A 22,254-nucleotide genomic window follows, 5' to 3' on the forward strand; every position below is an offset into this window, starting at 1 on the left:
ATGTCGTCTGTCCTTTGGATCTCATCAGCGGCATCCTTATAGCGCAGTGACACGTCGACGATATTCTACGTCCCGTTTCGTTGACCTTCATGGCAAGCCATCCTGCGCTCACATTTCAGCAAGATAACACCTGCCCGCAGACATCAAGAGCTCCTACAGCCAGTCTTCGTGTTTGGCAGTGCCTACCTTGGCCAGCAAAGTCTCCCGTTCTCTCGCCAGTTGAGAATGTTTCGAGCATTATGGATAGGGTCCTTCAAGCATCTCGGGATTCTGACGGTCTAAATCGCCAATTGGGCGGAATTTGGCGTGGTATCCCTCAGGAGGACACCCATCAACTCTGTCGATCAATGCCGGGATGAATAACTGCTTGTATATGGGTCAGAGAACCATCTCGGGATTTTGACGATCTAACTCACCATTTGGGCAGAATTTTATATGATATACCTCAGGAGAATACGTATCAACTCTATCGATCAATGCCGAGCCGAAAAACTGCTTGTATTGGGTCAGAGGTAGAGCAAAGCGTTAATGACCTGTTTCATTATTTTTCGTGAGCCTATATATTTTTAAAAGCGTAGTTGTAGTTCTACGCTCAATGTAAAAGACAAGAAATGTCCTTCACATTTTGTAGCATTTATTTAGTACAAGAACTCGCTTCCTAACCACCTACATTTTACATCCTGCTGTATGACATCGGCCTTCCGTGCTCTTTTATGCCCTGTTTCACGACTAGAGCCAGGTGGTTGTTAAGTCTCGTATGAGATAAGCCCTAATCTTCCAAAATAGAAATCCCAAGAATGTGAGCCATCTTTTGCAGAAGGGATCGGGGTGTTTCACGGTGGCATACGCAGACAACTGTTACCTCGGCGTAATCACTGAGTAAAAAGATACCTTAAGAGCTCCTCTCGGTAAGTCCGCCATCGCGGCCCACACGGAAGGGACAAAAAAGAAATCCCTTATCTGCGCGGGTGTGCCCGGGTCGCATAAGAAGTAACGTTTATGCCGAGTCGCGCTGCTGCAAGCACACGAGCGCGCGCGCGCAGACGGGTGCCCGACCTGAGAATGGCAGCGAGGAAATTACACCGGCAACGCGGCCGCAGCATAATTAGCTTTTAAAGTTTTATGCGCGGAATAAGTTACCGTCCGAGAGCGAGCTAATACAAAAGGGCCCGGCGCCACGGCCGGGTTTCCCCTAATGTCGTCCCCCGAACGGGCCCGCGCCGGATTAAAATGCTGCCGCCGGCGTAGAATTGAGTTCGCGCCTGCTCCTAGGATTTGGCGAGCGCAGCGCCCGCACACGTCCGTCCGGAAAATACGCCCCGCCCCGCCGTGAATATTTCCTCGAGCCAGTGTTTCACCGTAATTACTTCCCGCTCCCCGACACACGGTCTCGTTAGTGCTGCGTGCAGCCGGCAGCCGGGAAACGCTGGTTGGCGTCTCCATCGTCTGTCACACGCCGATTTACCTCAACTACCTGCCCTCCGCGACGCGTGTGGCCCCTTACCGAACCTCCACGGCGCGCCTCTAAGGAAATGGTTTCACCGTAACAGTTTGACGTAGCCTTCTGCGTGCAGTTATAAACGGTGAACCACTTAAGCTACAGTCTCAGGTACATCTTGCTTTATATTTCGAGCCGATTTTTTCGTTATCATCATTTCGGTTGTGTTATCGTGATGACGACACCAACTTTCAAGGAGGACGCAGAAGGCTAAATACATCGAACAAGTAGAAAATTTTTAATCAGGTTACAGCCTCACGATGGGAATTATTATCCACATGCGCACACGCCTTCTTGTTGTAGGCCATTGCACATGAAAATGTCACGGTACAGCGTGCCTCAGCACATAGCGCTTATTAAGGCCTCCTATGCGAGCAATGACAGCCCAACTGAGGCTCAAAATAAATTTGCGGCCGAGTTCAAGCTGAAGACAACCGGTCCAAGTGTGCTAACAATAATGAATTTGATTCCCAAGTTTCAGAGAACTGGTAGAGTTCGTAATGACTGTGTTAACAATGTCGGCTGTCCAAAACGGGTAAAAACGCCTGAAAACATTGAGAAGACACCTGCTGTGTTTCAAACCAGCACTAGGAAAAGGATCAGACGAGCTGTACAGTAGGTGGGGATCGACCGGGAGACACTTCGACAAATTGTTGTTGAAGACCTGCATCTATTTCCATACGAAATTCAAACCCTTCACCGATTAAGCTCCAGTGCCATGGAACAGCGGTTGTGTTTCGCCAGCACTATTGTCCACAGAAATCACGAACAGGATATTGACGTGAATATGGTTTGGGGTGAGTTCTTCAGTAAGCAAGATTGGCGCATTTGGGGGACTGAGAATCCGCATTTCACGACCTAGAGGTCTCTTCACCCTCAACGAGTGACTGTGTGGTGTGCAGTTTGCAGTCACGGAATAATAGATGCGATATTCCTTGATGGCACGGTGACTACCGAACGATACCTGAAGGTTTTGGAAGATGATTTCATCCCCATTATACAAAGTGTCCCTAATTTCAACAAGATGTGGTTCATGCAAGATGGAGCTCGACCCCATCGAAGCAGTAGAGTGTTTGTTGTCCTGGAGGGGCACTTTGGGGGACGCTTTCTGGCTCTGAGGTACCCGGAGGCTACTGGCATTGACCTCGATTGGCCGCCATATTCTCCATTTCTGAACACATGCGACCTCTTTTTGTGGGGCTGTATTAAAGACAAGGTGGGCAGCAATAATAGCAAAACTATTGCTGAGCTAAAACAGCCTTTCTGGAGGTCATCGACAGCATCGATGTTCCGACACTTCAGCGGACCATGCACAATTTCGGTATTCGTCTGCGCCATATCATCGCTAATGAAGGCAGGCACATCGACCTGTCATAACCTAAATCCGAATATCTGGAATGACGATTACATGTTGAATAAAAAGTGCGTGCACGCCGTTCTTTGTAACTAATTTACGTTATTTTTTTCATATAGTTCCATAATGGTAACACTGTAATGCTGGTCTAGCTGTGATGTTTCGCGAGACTGCGGTGACTACGGGTGGAACGTGAAACTGGGTGCGTATTTTTCCGCCGCGTTACCTCACCGCGGTGCTAAGCGGGGCGCGCTCGAGTATCCCGCGGCGGTAACGCAGGGTTTCGGCGCGGCTTGTGTTGGATGTCGGGGGGAGCTCGTTCGAGCCCCAGGCGAGCACATGTGCGCCGCGTATCCGGTTTCCGCGGTGACGCAGGAAGTGACGCTGCTAGGCAGGGAGCCTGCGCGCCATCTGCGCGGCCAGCTCCTGCCTCTGCCGCGCCAGCACTCACTGGCGCCAGCGCCGGCCTTAATTAGAGCACGGCCAGCTGTCAGAGACCTGCCACACACAATAAATTACATCTCTGACTTTTTCTCCTCTCTGCTGCGCGTCTGTGGCCAGCAGCTGAATTAAATGCGATGTTTCTAGCCTTCCACACGTGCGAGGGGGGTTCAATACGTAATGCAAAACATTTTCTTGGGCAATTTTAGATGAAAAACTGCGGAAAATCGTGGATTATTATCACTTCAGAGCCTATAGTTTCAGGAAGTTCCGATAGATGGTGGCGCTACACGTAGCCTTTAAAATGGCGTCTGTAACGGAGGTGCGTTCCAAGCAGAGAGATGTCGTTGAGCTTCTGTTGGCGGAAAACCAAAGCATCACAGATATTCATAGGCTACGGAGATCTGGCAGTGAAAATAAGAACGGTGAGTCGTTGGGAGAGATGTCTGTCATCATCGTAAAAAGGTCCGAATAGCTGGACACAGCTGTAACTCTTGCAAGGCTGGAACACGCAGACATTCTCATTCGAGATAATCAACGGTTAACAATCAAACACCTCCTTATATTTGTCAACAGAAGACTTCACAAAAGTATGCCCGTCCGAGAGGAGCTCACAATGTTTTGTTGGACTGTTCTTCATCCACGCTACAGCCCGGACCTCGCACCTTCAGACTGCCATCTGTTTTCCCCATTGAAGGATGCACTCCTCGGAAGCAATACGTAGATAATGGGGTGGTTATTGATGCAGCAAAACGTTGGCAGCGACGTCGACCAGTAGGGTGTTACCATGCGGGCATAGAGACCTACCCAGCAAGGTGGCGTTAGGCCGTCGCATTGAATGGCGATTATGTTGAAAAATAGCCAAAAGAGTGGGGCGTAATATGGTGTTTTGGAATCCCGAATAAAACCAACCTGCTTTCAGAAGAAAAATGAGATGCATTACTTATTGAACGACCCTCGTAAAACTGATCTCCTCCGTGCGAGGCTGTGTTCGATTCGTCTAAGCACCTAACAATCCGTAAAAAAGCCCTACTCTCCTTACATACTCTGTACAATGTACATTAACCACGTGTTTTGACAGATGTAACGTTGCTGATGCCTATCAATTCCTACAAAAATTCTTACGTGAACATGAATTCTGCGCAAAACAAGAGAATAAAATGAAAGCTCAGCCAGGAGGGCTGCGAGAGAAAAATCAAATTAAACTTTGCCGGAACTCAGGCATTGATAAATGAAGCCCGTTTATTCATGAATCTGCACAGTACTTCCCGCGAATGACCACGTGCTACTTACTACATACACACAAATAATTACCTGAATCATCCTTTCAGACAGAACTACAGGCCATCAAACATGTCACTTTCAGCAACGTCTGTAGCCTCCGCCATGATTGATAATATACAACGAAAAAAGAAAATGCGCAAAATCACATCACTTCTGTACACTGACCAACAGCAATCGCCCATTATTACACAGCATTCTGCAAAAACCCATATATTGTCAACATTTCAGATAACCTAGCAGTCTCTGAGATTACTACACGTCAGCGTAACCAAATAATTATTATTATCTCACTTCCTTTCCCCACCAACATCGAAATTATCGCCAAACTAAACTAAGCATGAAAAAGAATTTTCTTTGAAGATTTTCATTTTTAAAAAGAAGAAATATTAACGATGTAAATTTTTTGTGGGTGCTTTACTGAACCACGGTTCAATGAGTCAATAAGACACCTGGTACTGCATATTTATAACTTTTCTTTATAGAAGCATAAAACAATTCTCAGCACATCATGGTTTATACCTGCTCCCTCTCAGAAAAGACACTAACTGTGTAAATCGAGGGTAGGCACTTGTTACTAAACATGCTTCCTCTGCATCACTGACAGAAACCGGAAGACTTCGGAATGTCAATTTCTTGTGTCACATCACTGCCAATAACAATAATAATAATACTAACACTCTAGAACCTACAGCAGTGTAGTAACCAATACACAGCTACTATTGTGCTGCCAATTAATTCGTTTATCTTTTGCGAAGTAGTTCATGAGAAAATTTCTGTTTCATTTCGGAACCGACTTACAGCTCGGAGAAGTTATTTCCATAACATAGCTAACCACATGTGACAGATATGTCTCAGTTTCACTGTTATAGATACGTGGGACAAAGTACAGGGTGAAAATTATTGAACTTTATGAAAAATGTAAATTAACTACAAACTACGGCGTGCATGAACTTTATTCAACATTTAAACGTCGCTACAGATATTCGGATTTTGGTTATGGCACATTCGATATGACTGTCATCGTTGGCGATGATGTGGTGCAGACGAATAGCGAAATTCTGCATGACCCGCTGAAGTGTCGAAACATCGATGCGGTCGATGACCTCCTGAATGGCTGTTTTCAGCTCAGCAATGATTTTGAGGCTATTGCTGCACACCTTGTCTTTAATATAGTCCCACAAAAAGGAGTCGCATGAGTTCAGATCCGGAGAATATGGCGGCCAATCGAGGTCCATGCCAGTGGCCTCTGGGTACTCCAAAGCCTAAATGCGGTCCCCAAAGCACTCCTCCAGGACATCAAATACTCTCCTGTTTCGATGGGGTCGAGCTCCGTCTTGCATGAACCACACCTTGGCAGAATCGGGGTCACTTTGGATAGTGGGGATGAAATCATCTTCCAAAACCTTCACGTACCGTTCGGTAGTCACCGTGCCATCAAGGAATATCGCACCGATTATTCCGTGACTGGACACTGCATGCCACACAGTCATCCATAGAGGGTGAAGAGACCTCTCGGTAGCGAAATGCGGATTCTCAGTCCACCAAATGCGCCAATTTTGCTTATTGACGAACCCATCCATATGGAAGTGGGCTTCGTCGTTAAACTAAATGCCCATACGCGTACTAATTCCCATTCCCTGCTGCGGCCGTGCCGTTTTAACACCGTAATGCAAACCGTTCAGAAGTTATGACAATTCTATTTCGTATAGTTCAATCACCCTGTATGTATGTAGTGTTGCACTATCTGAAGAATACACCGTCCATACATTCGTTTCAGAAGCTGTAACTTCAATCACGTTGTGTCACGAGTCAGTGATAGAATTTAAAAAAACATAATGTAATTATTGGTGTTGTTGTTATTGTTGTGGTCTTCAGTCCCGAGACTGGTTTGATGCAGCTCTCCATGCTACTCTATCCTGTGCAAGCTTCTTCATCTCCCAGTACCTACTGCAGCCTACATTCTTCTGAATCTGCTTAGTGTATTCATCTCTCGGTCTCTCTCTACGATTTTTACCCTCCACGCTGCCCTCCAATATTAAATTGGTGATACCTCGATGTCTCAGAAAATGTCCTACCAACCGATCCCTTCTTCTAGTCTAGTTGTGACACAAGCTCCTCTTCTCCCCAGTTCTATTTAATAGCTCCTCATTAGTTATGTGATCTATCCATCTAGTCTTCAGCATTCTTCTGTAGCACCACATTTCGAAAGCTTCTATTCTCTTCTTTTCTAAGCTATTTATCGTCCACGTTTCACTTCCATACATGGCTACACTCCATACAAATACTTTCAGAAACGACTTTCTGACACTTAAATCTATACTCGATGTTAACAAATTTTTCTTCTTCAGAAACGCTTTCCTTGCCATTTCCAGTCTACATTTTATATCCTCTCTACTTCGACCATCATCAGTTATTTTGCCCCCCAAATAACAAAACTCCTTTACTACTTTAAGCGTCTCATTTCCTAATCTAATTCCCTCAGCATCACCCGACTTAATTCGACTACATTCCATTATCCTCATTTTGCTTTTGTTGTGTTCATCTTATACCCTCCTTTCAAGACAGTGTCCATTCCATTCAACTGCTCTTCCAAGTCCTTTGCTGTCTCTGACAGAATTACAATTTCATCGGCGGACCTCAAAGTTTTTATTTCTTCTCCGTGGATTTTAATACCTACTCCGAACTTTCCTTTTGTTTCCTTTATTGCTTGCTCAATATACAAATTGAATAACATCGGGGATAGGCTACAACCCTGTCTCACTCCCTTCCCAACCACTGCTTCTCTTTCATACTCCTCGACTCTTATAACTGCCGTCAGCTTTCTGTGGCAATATACGTAATCACTCTTACAATCGTATGAAAGTGATAACAGTACCGATATTTTAAAGATAATTTAGTTTCGTGTCCGAAATAAAATCGAACGCCTTTGTCTCCAACCCTCACAAAATTTCAGTTTGCACCTCATGTTGTAATTACCTACAGGTTGGGAACCAGTGCTCTCTATACGTAAGTGATATGACCGACAGGGTTTGCAGCAGTTTTCGGCTGTTTTCTGTTGATGCTGTGATGTACGGGAAGGTATCGTCGTTGAGTGACTGTAGAAAGATACAAGATGACTTAGAGAAAATTTCTAGTAGGTGTGATGAACGGCGTCTTGCTCTTAATTTAGGAAAACGCAAGTTAATACAGATGACTAGGAAAAATATTCGGATTCACTATTACTGCTGTACTGCATATCGCCGTCATACCGATTAAATAAGAATGCAAAGTTACAAGGTGGCAAAGAGATATGAAATACAACGAGCACATAAGTTCGCCTTTAGGGAAGGTGAATGGCCGCCTGGGTTTATTAGGAGAGTTTAGCAAAGTATAGCTCATCTACAAAGGAGATCTTGTATGAAACACTAGTGCGTCCCACACTTCAGTACTGCTCGAGCGTTAGGGATCACCACCAGGTAGGATTAAAGAAAGACATCGAAGCAATTCGGAGGAGAGCCGCTAGATTTGTTGATGGTAGGTTCAAAAAAATGGCTCTGAGCATTATGAGACTTAACATCTTAGGTCATCAGTCCCCTAGAACTTAGAACTACTTAAACCTAACTAACCTAAGGGCATCACACACATCCATGCCCGAGGCAGGATTCGAACCTGCGACCGTAGCAGTCCCGCGGTTCCGGACTGCAGCGCCAGAACCGCACGGCCACCGCGGCCGGCTTGGTAGGTTCGATCAACATACGAGTATTACAGAGACGTTTACGCTTCGTGAACTCAAATGAGAATCCCTGGAGGGAAGATGGCGCACTTTTCGCGAAACACTATCGAAAAAAAAAATAGAGAACCGGCATTTGAAGTTAACTGCGGAACCATTCTACTGCCGCCATGTACGTTTCGCCTAAAGACCTCGTATGTGTGCATATAAATAGCGGTTTTCCCTCGCTCTATTATCGAGTGGAACTAGAAAGAAAATTACTACAGAGGTACAAGGTACTTTCCTCCATGCACCGTACGATGGCTTGTGGCGTATGTATGTAGATGTAGATGAAGAGATCAGTAGGAGGTAATGATCATGGAACATCAAAAACATTCATTAAGCACGATGCTTCAACCGATTTTTAATGAAGAGACGATTGGGAAAGGAGAGAAGGTGCCCCATTATCTTAAACGTTAGGCGAAATTCTTTGAAGTCCACCTCCGTCCCAGCATCTCTTAACTCCGCTGATGAAAACAGCGCCGATGCCGGAGAAGATTTTTTTCCCGTTTGCAATTAATTACGACGCCTCCGAACAAACAAGCAGAAGAGAGGGCACTTTTATGTTTAATTAAACTTCATAATTGAATATAAACAACTCTGTCGCGAACATTGTTTGGAGCTGCAAGAGGATGAGTGGAGGTTAATTCAGCGCGACAGACTCTAAAGCACGCCGCACACCTTCGACCATACGAAATAGGCGGATTGGTTGCAATGTTCACGGCTTAGGAATCTAATACAGCGGATACTCCTAAAATGTACTCACACTTTTGGATAATACCAAATCCAATTTTCGTTCCCACAGATGTGATATAACCGCTTTCAATCGACGACACAAATGCTTTTGCAATACGCATGTCCAGAAATGTTGTATCTGATGGATACCGCCTACCATTGTCCAGACAGAATGAATTTGTTCTGTAGATTTCTTTCTTTTTTTTCTCCTTAATATCTCTTCATTCTACACTCGTTTACTACTCTCTCGTTGTTGTTCTGTGGAATGGAAGAAATGTCTTTCAAGTTGCGCAGTCGATTACTGAAATATTGCTGCTCTTGAGCATCTTAGTAAACTTCCTTAATAATTTCAAGCAATTCCGCCTTCTCCCGAAAGTGTGACTACATATTAGGAGCAGTGTGACTGACTCTAAACTCAGCATCTTGGTTTAGTTGTGGTAGTTTCTTCGTGTTTACACTTCACCATCACTCCACCAATAGTCGACTTGGGCAGTTCTAAAAAGGTCGAAAATTCCCTGATAGATCTGTTAATCAGGTGACATCCAATGACTACTGCACGTCCGAAGTCACTAAGCTCTCATGATCGGCACATTCCGTAGTTACTGGTTCTCTACACTGAGCCGACAAAAGGCATGGGATAGCGATATCCTTCCGTACAGATGGCGTACACAAGGTATAAAACGGCAGTGCATTGCCGAAAATGTCATAGTGCTCAGGTGTCTCATGTGAAAAGGTCCCCGATGTGATTAATGTAGCATGACAGGAATAGTACCTGGAGCTAGACGCATGTGACATTCCATTTTGATAACCATTAATGAATTCAACATTCTGCGATCCACAATGTCAAGAGTGAGCCATCAATACCGAATTCCAGGCATTCGCTCTCACCAGATGCTGACAGCCTTCACTTAACGACCTAGAGCAGCGACGTTTGCATAGAGTTGTCAGTGCTAAAATACAAGCAACACTGCGAGGAATAACCGCAGACATCAACGTGGGACGTACGATGAACGTATGCGTTAGGAAAGTGTCGCGAAATTTGGCGTTAATGGTCTACGGCAGTAGACGACCGACGCTAGTGCCTTTGTTAACAGCACGAAATTGCCTTCAGCGTCTCTCTTGGGCTCCTGACCATATCGGTTGCACCTTTGGCCACTGGAAAAATGTGGCCTAGCCGGAAGCGTCCCTATTTCAGTTGGTAAGAGCTGATGGTAGGGTTCGAGTGTGGCGCGGACTCCACGAAGCCATGGACCCAAGTTGTCAACGAGGCACTGTGCAAGCTGGTGGTTGCTTCATAATGGTGTGGGCTGTCTTTATATGCAATGGACTGGGTCCTCTGTTCCCACTGATCCGATCATTGAGTAGAAATGTTACTGTTAGACTACTTGTAGCCCATCTGCAGCCATTCATGGGCTTCATGTTCCCAAACAATGCTGGAATTCTGATGAATGAGAATGCGCCATATCACCGGGTCACAAATGTCCGCAATTGGTTTGAAGAACATTCAAAAAAATGGCTCTGAGCACTATGGGACTCAACTGCTGAGGTCATTAGTCCCCTAGAACTTAGAACTAGTTAAACCCAACTAACCTAAGAACATTCTGAACAGTTCAAGCGAATGATATGGCCTGATCGTCCGACATGAATCCCATCGAATACTTACGGGACATAATCGAGAGGTCAGTTTGTTCACAAAACCCTGCACCGTCAACACTTCCATAATTATGGACAATAAGACTGAATATTTCTGCAGGGGACTTCCAACGACTTGTCGAGTCCATGCCACGGTGAGTTGCTGCTCTATGCCTCGCAAAAGGAGGTCCGGCAAGAAATTAAGAGATATCGCAAGACTTTTGTCGCCTCAGTGTGTTGGCAACACCACGCTTCCCGCTTGCCTTCACACTCTCGTAACATTTGGTGGTCACTTTCTCGTCACACAGGGATGTGCGGGTACTTTGGATTAGATAGTGTATGTAGCTCGATGTTTACTTCTGCACTTAACAAAAAAAAAAAAAATGGTTCAAATGGCTCTAAGGACTATGGGACTTAACATCTGAGGTCGTAAGTCCCCTAGAACTTAGAAGTACTTACACCTAACCAACCTAATGACATCACACATATCCATGCTCGAGGCAGGATTCGAACCTGCGACCGTTGCAGCAGCGCGGTTCAGGACTGAAGGGCCTAGAACCGCTCGGCCACAGCGGCCGGCCTGCACTGAACGTTAACTGAAGGGACTATTTGGCACCACTAAAAATATTTCAAAAAGCAGTAAGTACTCTGTTTTAGACGTAAGAAACGTATCATGCGATTAGTCATCCGTGTAAGAGAACCGCCAGAGTCACGATAACGAAGAGAGAGAAGAATATTGGTACCCATGGAGAGCAGTATTCGACCTTTATCCAATTTACGGCGGCAGTAATGTAAGACCGAGCAGCCGTGCCGGTAGATACCCGAGATAAACGCCATAGGCAGGGATGATGAAGAGCGGGTGGCGCTTCTCTTTGGCTGCCGCTAATTCGTTTTTTGATCCCCGAGGCGGTGGGACGTTGTTATTACACACGTGGCCCAGCCGTGCCACCCAGCCCCTCCCTTCCGCCTCATCGCCCTCTCCGCTGAAACGCGTAGCCGCGGAAGGGTTCAAGTGGAGTGTCGTTTGTTTGCCAACAGGGCTGCCTCGCACAGGAGTGGAGTGCCGGTGGAGGGCAGACTGCGTCGGCGTTGTGGTGGGGGAAGGGGATTCCCCGGGATGGCTGCATTAACAATTACATTAGAGGCACGGGTCGAGCTAGCTAACAAAACAGGTCCCCTCGCTGGCCGCAGCGCGGCGCCACCATCGATCCGAGCCTGAGTTATCGCAGCCCGCGGCGCATTCTTCATACCGGTCGCGAGAGGCGCTGGGCGCGCCTTTTAATTATCGAAATTAATAGCTGTAACGGATAGCCATAGCCCGAGCAGTACGCCGATCGGTCACGACACCCGACAGATAATACTGGAAGTGGTACTTCTCTGTTCATTGGAAAGTAACTTCGAGTTGTACACCGGATGCTGCAGTACATAGTCTCACATGCCTTTTCTGCTTAAGATGTCAGCACCTTGTACAGTAGTTGCCAGCGCGTTCGGTCAGAGGACTTTCCACTCTCTGCAATAAAATTTCATCGACAGACGTTGAGGAGACGTCATGTGATGTCCGCACAAAACCATTTCCCCGAAGAAGGAAGACGAGAGAGAGAGAGAGAGAGAGGGAGAGAGAGAGAGAGAGATATGAGGGGAGGGGGAAAATGTGTTTAGCGTCACTGCTTCTAGATCAAGAGGTCTCGAGTTCGATTTTTGGCCTGATACGAGAGTTTCTTCGCTTGTCGACTGGGTGTTTGTGTGGTCCTCATCATTTCATCTCCATCGACGTGCATGTTGCTGAAGTGGCAGCAAACAGAAATACTTGTTCCAGACATCACAACAATTCCAAACGGGGCATGCCAGCCAATGATGCCATACGTTCATTTCATTCTTTTTTTCGGCAGTTTGAAGATGAGCGCAAAGATTATGACATACATCATGTGACTTTTCAGTAGAGAAGAAGGCATATGACGTACTGTTAAGCTGTCAGCACAAGCATCAAATATCAACGTAAATCAATAAGTAGCGAATATTGAGCAAGTGCACTGGTGTAAAAGGGACGAATGCGAGATTACGCTTTAACAGTTCTGAATTCAAAAATAAAAACTTATTTCAGGCATATGCACCGGTACTTTGGCAATAAGGAAACTGAGACATCTGAAACACGAATCCTTTGAACTTCCACCCTTTTCCCAAGATACGACATCTTGTGACCCAAAAGGAGGCGATAGAAGAAAAGTGCACTTGTAACTTTAAAAAAAAAGTAGAATTATTTGCTGGCAGGTTGAGAATGGTTCATCTTGCAATTGCATCTCATCCGCAGGTAGAAACAGTCCGTTACTCCAGTGATCAACACAGTGGGCTTTTAATTATTATTATGATTATTATTATTACCACACACTATGACTGGACCTTAGATTCTGTGTTTTGATACTTACTCTACTAGTCTGAAAAAAATGTTGTAGGTTTGCATTCCTTATCAGGCGAATATCTCTACGGTATGTCTGCTAGACTGATTCTGTAAGTAAAGTATCTAGAAGAATCAATCGTAAAATTTTGTGAAATTTCCAGTTGCTAGACTCATGCAGTCACAGTTTCGCTACATTGCTTTAATTGCACCCATTGCTGCAGGGAGTGGCCTCATTTCCGATGACAGGCTATTGATACTGAAGACTGTGGTGCCCATAACTATTTTAAGGGCTCCATACCCGTTCTGTGTTACCTTCGTGAAATGCAGTAGAGGTTCATCTGCACAGGTTCATCTGCATACGAAGAAAATGGTTCAAATGGCTCTGAGCACTATGGGACTTAACTGCTAAGGTCATCAGTCCCCTAGAACTTAGAACAACTGAAACCTAACTAACCTAAAGACATCACACACATCCATGCCCCATGCAGGATTCGAACCTGCAACCACATCTGCACACGCGAACTACGATTGTGGGCATAGCTACCACTTAAGCAGAAACACTTTCGCTCAAAACAAGAGGCAACCCTTTAGTATGTAGCTAATATGAATACTGACCGAATAAATTGGACATGGGGCCTAAGGAACAGTAGTAAGTTGTCCTTTTTTTTGTTATATTACAGCAACAGGAAAAGTACACGAGGTTTCCAATGCGAATTAGTCCTTACTATCTTCGTCTCTATGGTCATTTCACGCTCTGTGCCTAACGCAGTCCGTGAAAAGCCTGTCAGCTGTGTGGGACATATAAAATCAACTGTATTAACATTCATGTGTTTTTTAAATGAACGACATGTCACACAAAGCAGACTTATCCATTTATCGACTAGGGTTTTCTTGGCTGTGGCAGACGTGTTACGCATAATTTGCTTCTTAACATCATCACTTTGCAAGCTTCTTAAGCTGCGTGAAAAAGATGATTTCGTTCGAGATTCAGGTCATATATCCGAGTGTGTTCATGGGGATAGGGCATTTTAATGAAGGATATCAAACACAGCTTTTGGAAAGGGAAATCGACAAGAAAGATTATGACAGCTAACGTGTAGTAGACAGTGACGATTTCGTTAAATCGGGAACAATAATTAGATATCAGGACAGAATTCAAGGTCAGGGCGAGGTAGATGGATAAACTTCTGTTTAAAGAGGATATGACGAGAATGGAAATATGAATCTGGGGTCAGGGAGGGAGGAGGAAGTAATTTCCAGGTACTGTATAATAATTTCGTGTGGCTCTATGGCCTAGTTAGTGACGGGAACAACCGGATGAAAAACATCGATTCAATTTGTTGTAGTTTTACGTAGCCGTATGATAGTTTTTCACTCATTTCTTTCGACTGAAACCAGTCTGTGAAAGCCACCGAATAAAAACGGTCGACCAATTTTAAATCATTATTGTTGACTGCACTCAGTTACTGCCTGCCAGTATTGTTATTGCAGTTACAATATTTTATTTTTATTGAGTGCCAATACGTAGCTTTTCTATCAGTTTGTCCAGTAAACATGTGCGCTAAAATGCATACCTTAGAAGTTATGAGCACTTATTCAAAATGTTCAAATGTGTGTGAAATCTTATGGGACTTAACTGCAAAGGTCATCAGTCCCTAAGCTTACACACTACTTAACCTAAATTATCCTAAGGACAAACACACACACACACCCATGCCCGAGGAAGGACTCGAACCTCCGCCGGAACCAGCTGCACAGTCCATGACTGCACTTTTTCATCAGAAGAATCGCGTTTCAAAAAAGCGAAAATGGACAAGTGCCCATGGCCCATACGAACACTTCCCAAAATGTGGAAGGCAAAGAGATTGCAGTAGAAGCGCTTTGTTTCACAGCATTGAATATCAATAACTGCTCATAGCTCTTAAGGTATGGATTTTAGAGTCGTTACTTACTTGAACTTTTTGTTTCGCATGATCATTCCTATCATATCCCTGAATATTGACTGTCACTTCTTAAACACATTGTATATTTTGAAATGTTTGTGTGTTAAAAGATTACCGCGAGTGAAGCATAGTGACAACGGTTCAAGAAAAGGCTTTGTGCGTGTATGGTTTACTCAAATCAAATCGGACACGCAGGTTCCATACACACTATAGGAAGCAACTACTCTCATGGATGCCGATACGCCGCTGGTACAGGAATTTTATGCAGAAAGGAAGCGCTGATGTGAAGCATCATACTGGCGACCTGGAACATGCGCAACCGACAAAGGACGGATTGGCAGGGTTATTCGAATTCCCTGGCCTCCAAGGTCGCCCGATATTGCACCGAAGGACTTGTTTTATGGGAGTATGTCAAGTACAGAGTACCAAATTCCTGTCAATGATATTAGTGATTTCAAAAACCGAATCGCTGCTGCAACTGCCACAGTTGATGTTGATGTGGGTAGATTTTGAATACAGACTGGATGTTGTGCGTGCCACCAAAGCCGCATAAATTGAAATTGACCGAATGGTATGAAAAATTAATGTGATAGTGTGACACATAAGAAAAACATAGTGTGAATATCTTAATTAGTTTCGATATTAAAATGGTACAATACCTTTTGAGACACCCTGTGCTATTCATTCGCTTCTCTTTGAAATAACGTAAGTTATTTGTGTATAAAAACGTTGGAAACCTTAGTTACGGTTCATGTATAACCGAAAAGACTGAAAAAGTATGTAAGTGAAATCTCTCAAAATGGGATACTGAGTAAAAACATTCATACAACTCATGTAACCATCCATCGGAGACTTGTATCAGTCCCTTTCCTGACACTTCGTGAAACCGCTGAAACGCGAATAGTGAATGGAAACATTCATGTAGCTGACACGGCCTCAGGGACTAATTATATTCGGTTATTTCACTGGACTGAACGAAAAAAACAATCGGCGGCGAATCCGTTGTTAAAACCAGTCGGACGAACCATTATAATAGTTAAGTGTAAGTCTTTCGATTGGACATCACTTTTGGCTATTTACGAATCCCTAATCTACACCAGTTGTCCATCAGGGCAAGGGGAACATACAGAGTTTAATGTGGAATCCAAATCACGTGTCGTACTTGGCGACTTGTCATACAATGGAGATGTGAAGACTAGATGAATGCAGAATGAAAATTTGGATGGTCCAGCAGAAGCACGGTCCTGTGACCTCTCAGTTTCGAGACACGCGCTTAGCCGCTAGAACACAAGGCCTGACCATGATATGGTGAATTTAGCCAACGAAGGTTTTAGTATGGTGGGGTGAGACGGGGGGGGGGAGGGGGGAGGTACGTTGTCTGTATAAGTGGGCAGCAAAAACACTGAGGTGGCGAAAGTCACAGAACAGCGATATGGTTATACAGAGACGGCGGTAGGATCGCGTACACGGTTCAGAACTTTTCGGAGCTGTCACTTGTACTCAGGTGATTAACGTGAAAAAATTTCCGACGTGATTATGGCCGCACGGCGGGATTTAACAGGCTTTGAACGCGGTTTCTTAGCTGGAGCTAAACGCATGGGACATTCTACTTCAGAAATGGTTAGAGAATTCAATACTCCTAGATTCACAGTGTCAAGAGTGTGCCGAAAATACCACACTTAAAGCATTACATCTCACCACGGCCAACGCAGTGGCCGACGGCCTTCACTTGCTGACCGAGAGCTGCACCGTTTGGGTACAGTTGTCAGTGCTAACAGAAAAGCAACACTGCAGGAAATAACCCTCAGAAATCAGTGTAGGACGTGCGCCCAACAGGGAAACATGGGGTTAATGGACTATGGCAGCAAATGACCGACTTAAGTGCCTTCTCTAAGATTCCCTACAGTGCCTCTCTTGCGCTCGTTACCATACTGGTTGGACCGTAGATGACTGGAAAACCGTGGCCTGGTCTGATAAATTCCGATTTTAACAGGTAAGACCTGATGGTAGAGTTCGAGCGTTGCGTAGACCCCACAAAGCCATGGATTCGAGTTGTTAACAAGGTATTCTGCATGCTTGTGATGCCTCCACAATGGCGTGGTCTGTGTTAACATGAAATGGACTGGGTGCTGTGCTCCAACTGAACCGATCATTGACTGGAGTAGACCTTGCAGGCGTTCATAGACATGATGTTCCCAAACAACGACGATATTTTTATGAATGACAATGCACCATGTCACCGGGCCACAATTGGTCGCGATTGGTTTGAAGAACATCCTGGCAGTAGGAGCAAATGATTTGGTCATCCAGATCGCCTGACATGAATCCCATCGACCATTTACGGGGCACAGTCTCGAAAAAAAAAAATGGTTCAAATGGCTCTGAGCACTATGGGACTTAACATCTGAGGTCATCAGTCCCCTAGAACTTAGAACTTCTTAAACCTAACTAACCTAAGGACATCACACACATCCATGCCCGAGGCAGGATTCGAACCTGTGACCGTAGCAGTCGCACGGTTCCAGACTGAAGCGCCTAGAAGCGCTCGGCCACCCCGGACGGCCACAGTCTAGAGGTCAGTCCGTGTAAAAAATGCTGCACCGACAACACTTTCGCAATTACGGACGGCTATAGAGGCAGCATGGCTCAGTATTTCTGCAGGAGACTTCCAAAGACTTGCTGAGTGCATGCTACGTCTAGTTGCTGCAGTATTTCTCGCTAAAGCAGGTCCCACACGATGTTGGGAGGTATTCCACGACTTTTGTAACCTCAGTTTATATAATATCTGTAGGCGGCAGGTATGAGAACTAAGTTCAGATGTGCTTGCAGGATACTAGCTATTTACAAGATGACTATAGCGCTTCCTGTTTCCGCGATGCAGAGGATCGTAGGGCGCCGACTCAATGAGGGTCTCTTGTTAGGGGCTGGAACGAGGTTTCCGCGGGTCGTCTCGCCATCAGTGAGAACTTCTCCATTCTAACAGACGGTGGACCGAGAGCGCAGCCGGCGGCAATGGAGCGCGCATTAATGCAGCGCCGACGCCGAACATCCGAATATCGGGGGCGGCAGCCAGCGCGGCGGCATACTCCAAAGGCAATCGCGGCCGCCATTTACGGCTATGAAGGGAACGAGATGCAACGCGGACGGACAGGCAGTTTAGGGCAGGGTGGGCAGACCGGTGGAAAGCGTCGCGTTTGGCGCCAGCGATGCGTGCGCGCGTACGTGTCGTCGCGACGCGTCGCCCGAGGGATTAGGCGCTGAATAGCGGGCCACCGGCTGCCCGGAGGCGATAATGGCCGGCGGGCTAACTGGCGCGCCAGCGACGGCTCCGCCAGCAGCACTGGCGCCATTCGAGGGCTCACGTCCACCGTGCGTGCCGGATGGGCGACGGCGCGGCGCCGAGCAGCTGGTTGAAAGGGGAGGGGGGCGGCTAGCGCAGGGTGGGATGGGGGTGGTGGGGGTGGTGGTGTGGTGGCGCACGCTACTTTACCGTGTGCCGCCGTGATGGTCGCGCCGGGTGCGTTCCCGCCCGCACAACAAGGCTTTAACAGCCGCGCGCGCTATAAAAGAGTCGAGTGCGATGCATAAAGCGGGTTAAACAGGACGGAGATAGGTGCGTAACGCCCCCCGCCGACAATGCTGGCGCATCGCATGGCGTTACCGGCCGTCGTGGCTGACGTTGCAAGCAGCAAACGCCACCGGCAGGAACATGCCACTCACCTAGTACAACCTCATCACCCGCACCTACTAAGCACGACATTCATTTCTATGTAAAACTTGTCTCATCTACATCTACACCTACACTCTTCAAAACACGCTTTGGTAGTGCTTCCAGATTCAGTTTGCAGAGGACTGGGACTTTGGGACTAGTGGATTGAAAAATCGTCTGGACAAGTATTACAGTCGAAAAAAGGTGGACAAGAATTAGAGTCGAAAAACGCTAGGTAACATAGTCAGGTGGCGAAGTGATCACACTGGACTCGCATTCAGGACAATGGCTCCAATTCCCACTCGGCCACCCAATATTAGGTTTTCCATGATTCTTCTAAATCGCCCCAGGAAAATGCCGAGATAATTCTGTGGAAAAGGTTACAGCAGATTTCCCTCCTCATCTTTTCATAAACTGAGCCTGTAATGTGTCTCTATTGGCCACGCTTTTGGTCGGAGATTAAGCTCTAATCATGTCTCCTTCTTTTAAAACTGTGTTAACTTTAAATTATATATGTATCTGTGTGTGTGTGTGTGTGTGTGTGTGTGTGTGTGTGTTTTTACTACATCTCCTCCTGAACCACCAGATAAATTTTAACCATGTTTGGTACACACACCATTAATTGTTGGGAAAGAAGTACTGTAGGGGTAAGAACTGCATAGGTCCCATAGAAGTGGCTTGGTTCAAATGGCTCTGAGCGCTTTGGGACTTAACTTCTGAGGTCATCAGTCCCCTAGAACTTAGAACTACTTAAACCTAACTAACCTAAGGACATCACACACATCCATGCCCGAGGCAGGATTCGAACCTGCGACCGTAGCGGTCGCTCGGCTCCAGACTGTAACGCCTAGAACCGCTCGGCCACTCCGGCCGGCCATAGAAGTGGGAATGAGGGTGAAAAGGTTTGGTAACAACAGCTATCTAGGCTGCTCTGCATGACTGGCATGTTCTGCAGGTAGTATCAGAATGTGTTTCAGGGGATAATGTGCGTACAGGCAGGGCAGAGGAGAGATGAGCAGGAGGAAATGGAAAATGAGAGGGGGAGGATGAGACAGACAGAGAGAGGGGGAGGAGGAGATGGACAGAGAGAGGTGACATGAGGAGATGGTGAGAGAGGTAGTGAGGGAGAGATGGACAGTGAGAGAGGGGAGGAGGAGGCAGAAAGAGACAGGACAGAGGAGGAGATTGGGAAAGGAGGAGATGGAAAGAGAGAGGAGGAGAAGGAGATGGATGGAGAGAGCAGAGAGGAGGAAATTGTACAATACATGTGCTGTATGTATTCACAGGCGGTGTAGGTAAAAGGCTAGTTTCCTTGTCGTCTATTATGAACACAGTTGGCTCAGTAGCACAAGTGTAATTGGAAGTATCGTTCTGTAGATCAAAAGTGCCCACAACACAGGAACATCTTAGCAGACTCTGGACTGAAAGTGCCTTACGACATCCCAGATCTGAGAATCAACAGGCTATCCTCCTCTTGCACCTGCATACAGTTTCACTGTGGTCGTCATACTAATTCCTGAAGGAGAGAATGACTATACAGGCTCCAACAACACTCCCGTTATTACTTTGTATTACTGTGGCGCCGCAACATATGGCAGGCTCTCAATCGACTGAGAAAAGGATACGTAAGGCGTGCAGACTTGCTTCTTAACTGGGGAATGCTGCCCTCACCAGCACACAGCTGCGCCCTACCGAGGAACACAATCCAACACAACGAGGAATACTGCAGTGTCGCAAAATACAGAGGGCGTTATGAGGAATTGATGACGGCAAACCCAAATTCTATCAAATACATGCGAGTACTAGATGTTTGCTTTGATAAACTATTGAGTGCTCAGAAATATTGTATGTAACTCAATGTTAAAATGTACTTAGATGCCAGAAGATAAATGAATAAATAACAAGTTTGAGCTGGCAATAAAAAAAATTCGTTAATCTTCAAAAGCAGTCTACAATGTACTAATTGGCACGATAGTAGAAGTAGCGGCCAGTCAATGGTCGGGGGGCGGTGGGGAGAGGGAGGGGGGTGGAGTTTAAAATACTGTTCATAAAGAGCTGCATCGTGATAATGAAGCAACAATGGAACCCACGTGGCTGTTTTTGAAACTTACAGTTCGAACTTGTGCTGAGATGAAATGGTTCAAATGGCTCTGAGCACTATGGGACTCAACTGCTGAGGTTATTAGTCCCCTAGAACTTAGAACTAGTTAAACCTAACTAACCTAAGGACATCACAAACATCCATGCCCGAGGCAGGATTCGAACCTGCGACCGTAGCGGTCTTGCGGTTCCAGACTGCAGCGCCTTTAACCGCACGGCCACTTCGGCCGGCTTGCTGAGATGAACCATGGCTTCCAGCTTTCTCAGTAATGGCCGTTGACGCATTCAGAGACTCGTTTCTGAACTTCAAGTGCTTCACTATTTCTGAAGTGAATACGCAACATATTTCGAATTGTTAGCAGTGCCAAAAAGACGGTACTTTTGGCATCTCATGTCCTACTTACAGGACAGAAAAGCTCGTCGACTCTTCGCGTGCTACTGTCGTCAGCGTTTATGGAACATGGTTGAAGGACCGTGAAATTACGAGTAGGTCACAACGTGTTGGACATCCAAGCCTCCTCATCAAAGAACATGGAGGACGGAGGCTTGCCTCCTCTGAAAAGCAGGATATGCGGCGGTCTGTGGCAGATTTGACGACAGTGTACAAAGCTGGTGCAAGTACAAGTATTTCGCAGCAAACTGTTCAGTGCACATTGTTGAACAGCCTTCGTGTTCCCATGCTGCCTCAATGACATTGTCAGTTACTATTGCAACGGGCATGGGACATAGAGACTGGACCACAGATGATGGAAACGATTCGCCTGGTAGGATGAACCACTTTTCTTGTCACACCAGGTCAATAGTCGCATCCAGTTAAACCGTTATGCAAGCGAACGGCTGCCCCATACCTGCACCGAGCCACGGATACCCGCCGATTGGAGCAGGACTATGATGTGGAGGACAGTCACCTGCCTTCTGCGGGACCTGTGGGTGTAATCGAAAACACCATGTTATCTGTGGACTACGTGAACACTATTTCGGACCATTTGCGTCACTTAATGCTTGAAGTCTTCCCGAGGGGAAGACATTTTCCAACAGGATATGTGCCGTGGGGCGATGACATTTTCCAGCAGGATAAGTGCCTGTGTCATAAGGCCAGAATGGTACCACAGTGGAGCATTATAAGCGAACTCACGTTGATGTCTTGGCCACCAAATTAATGCGCACCGGGTCGATGACATTTGAAAAGCTATCGGACGCCAGATCCGCGCCCCCAACCGTCCGGCCCGTAATATACGGAAACTGCTTGACCATTGTGTATAAATCTGATGTCACATACCTCCGATAACCTACTAAGGACTTTTAAAGTCCATGCCAAGCAGAATCGCTGCTCTATTGCGATCCACAGATGAACCAACACGCCTTAAGCAGGTAGTCATAATACACTACTGGCCATTAAAATTGCTGCACCAAGA

This window comes from Schistocerca piceifrons, chromosome 4 (genome assembly GCF_021461385.2).
Source record: "Schistocerca piceifrons isolate TAMUIC-IGC-003096 chromosome 4, iqSchPice1.1, whole genome shotgun sequence".
Taxonomy (NCBI): Eukaryota; Metazoa; Arthropoda; class Insecta; order Orthoptera; family Acrididae; genus Schistocerca; species Schistocerca piceifrons.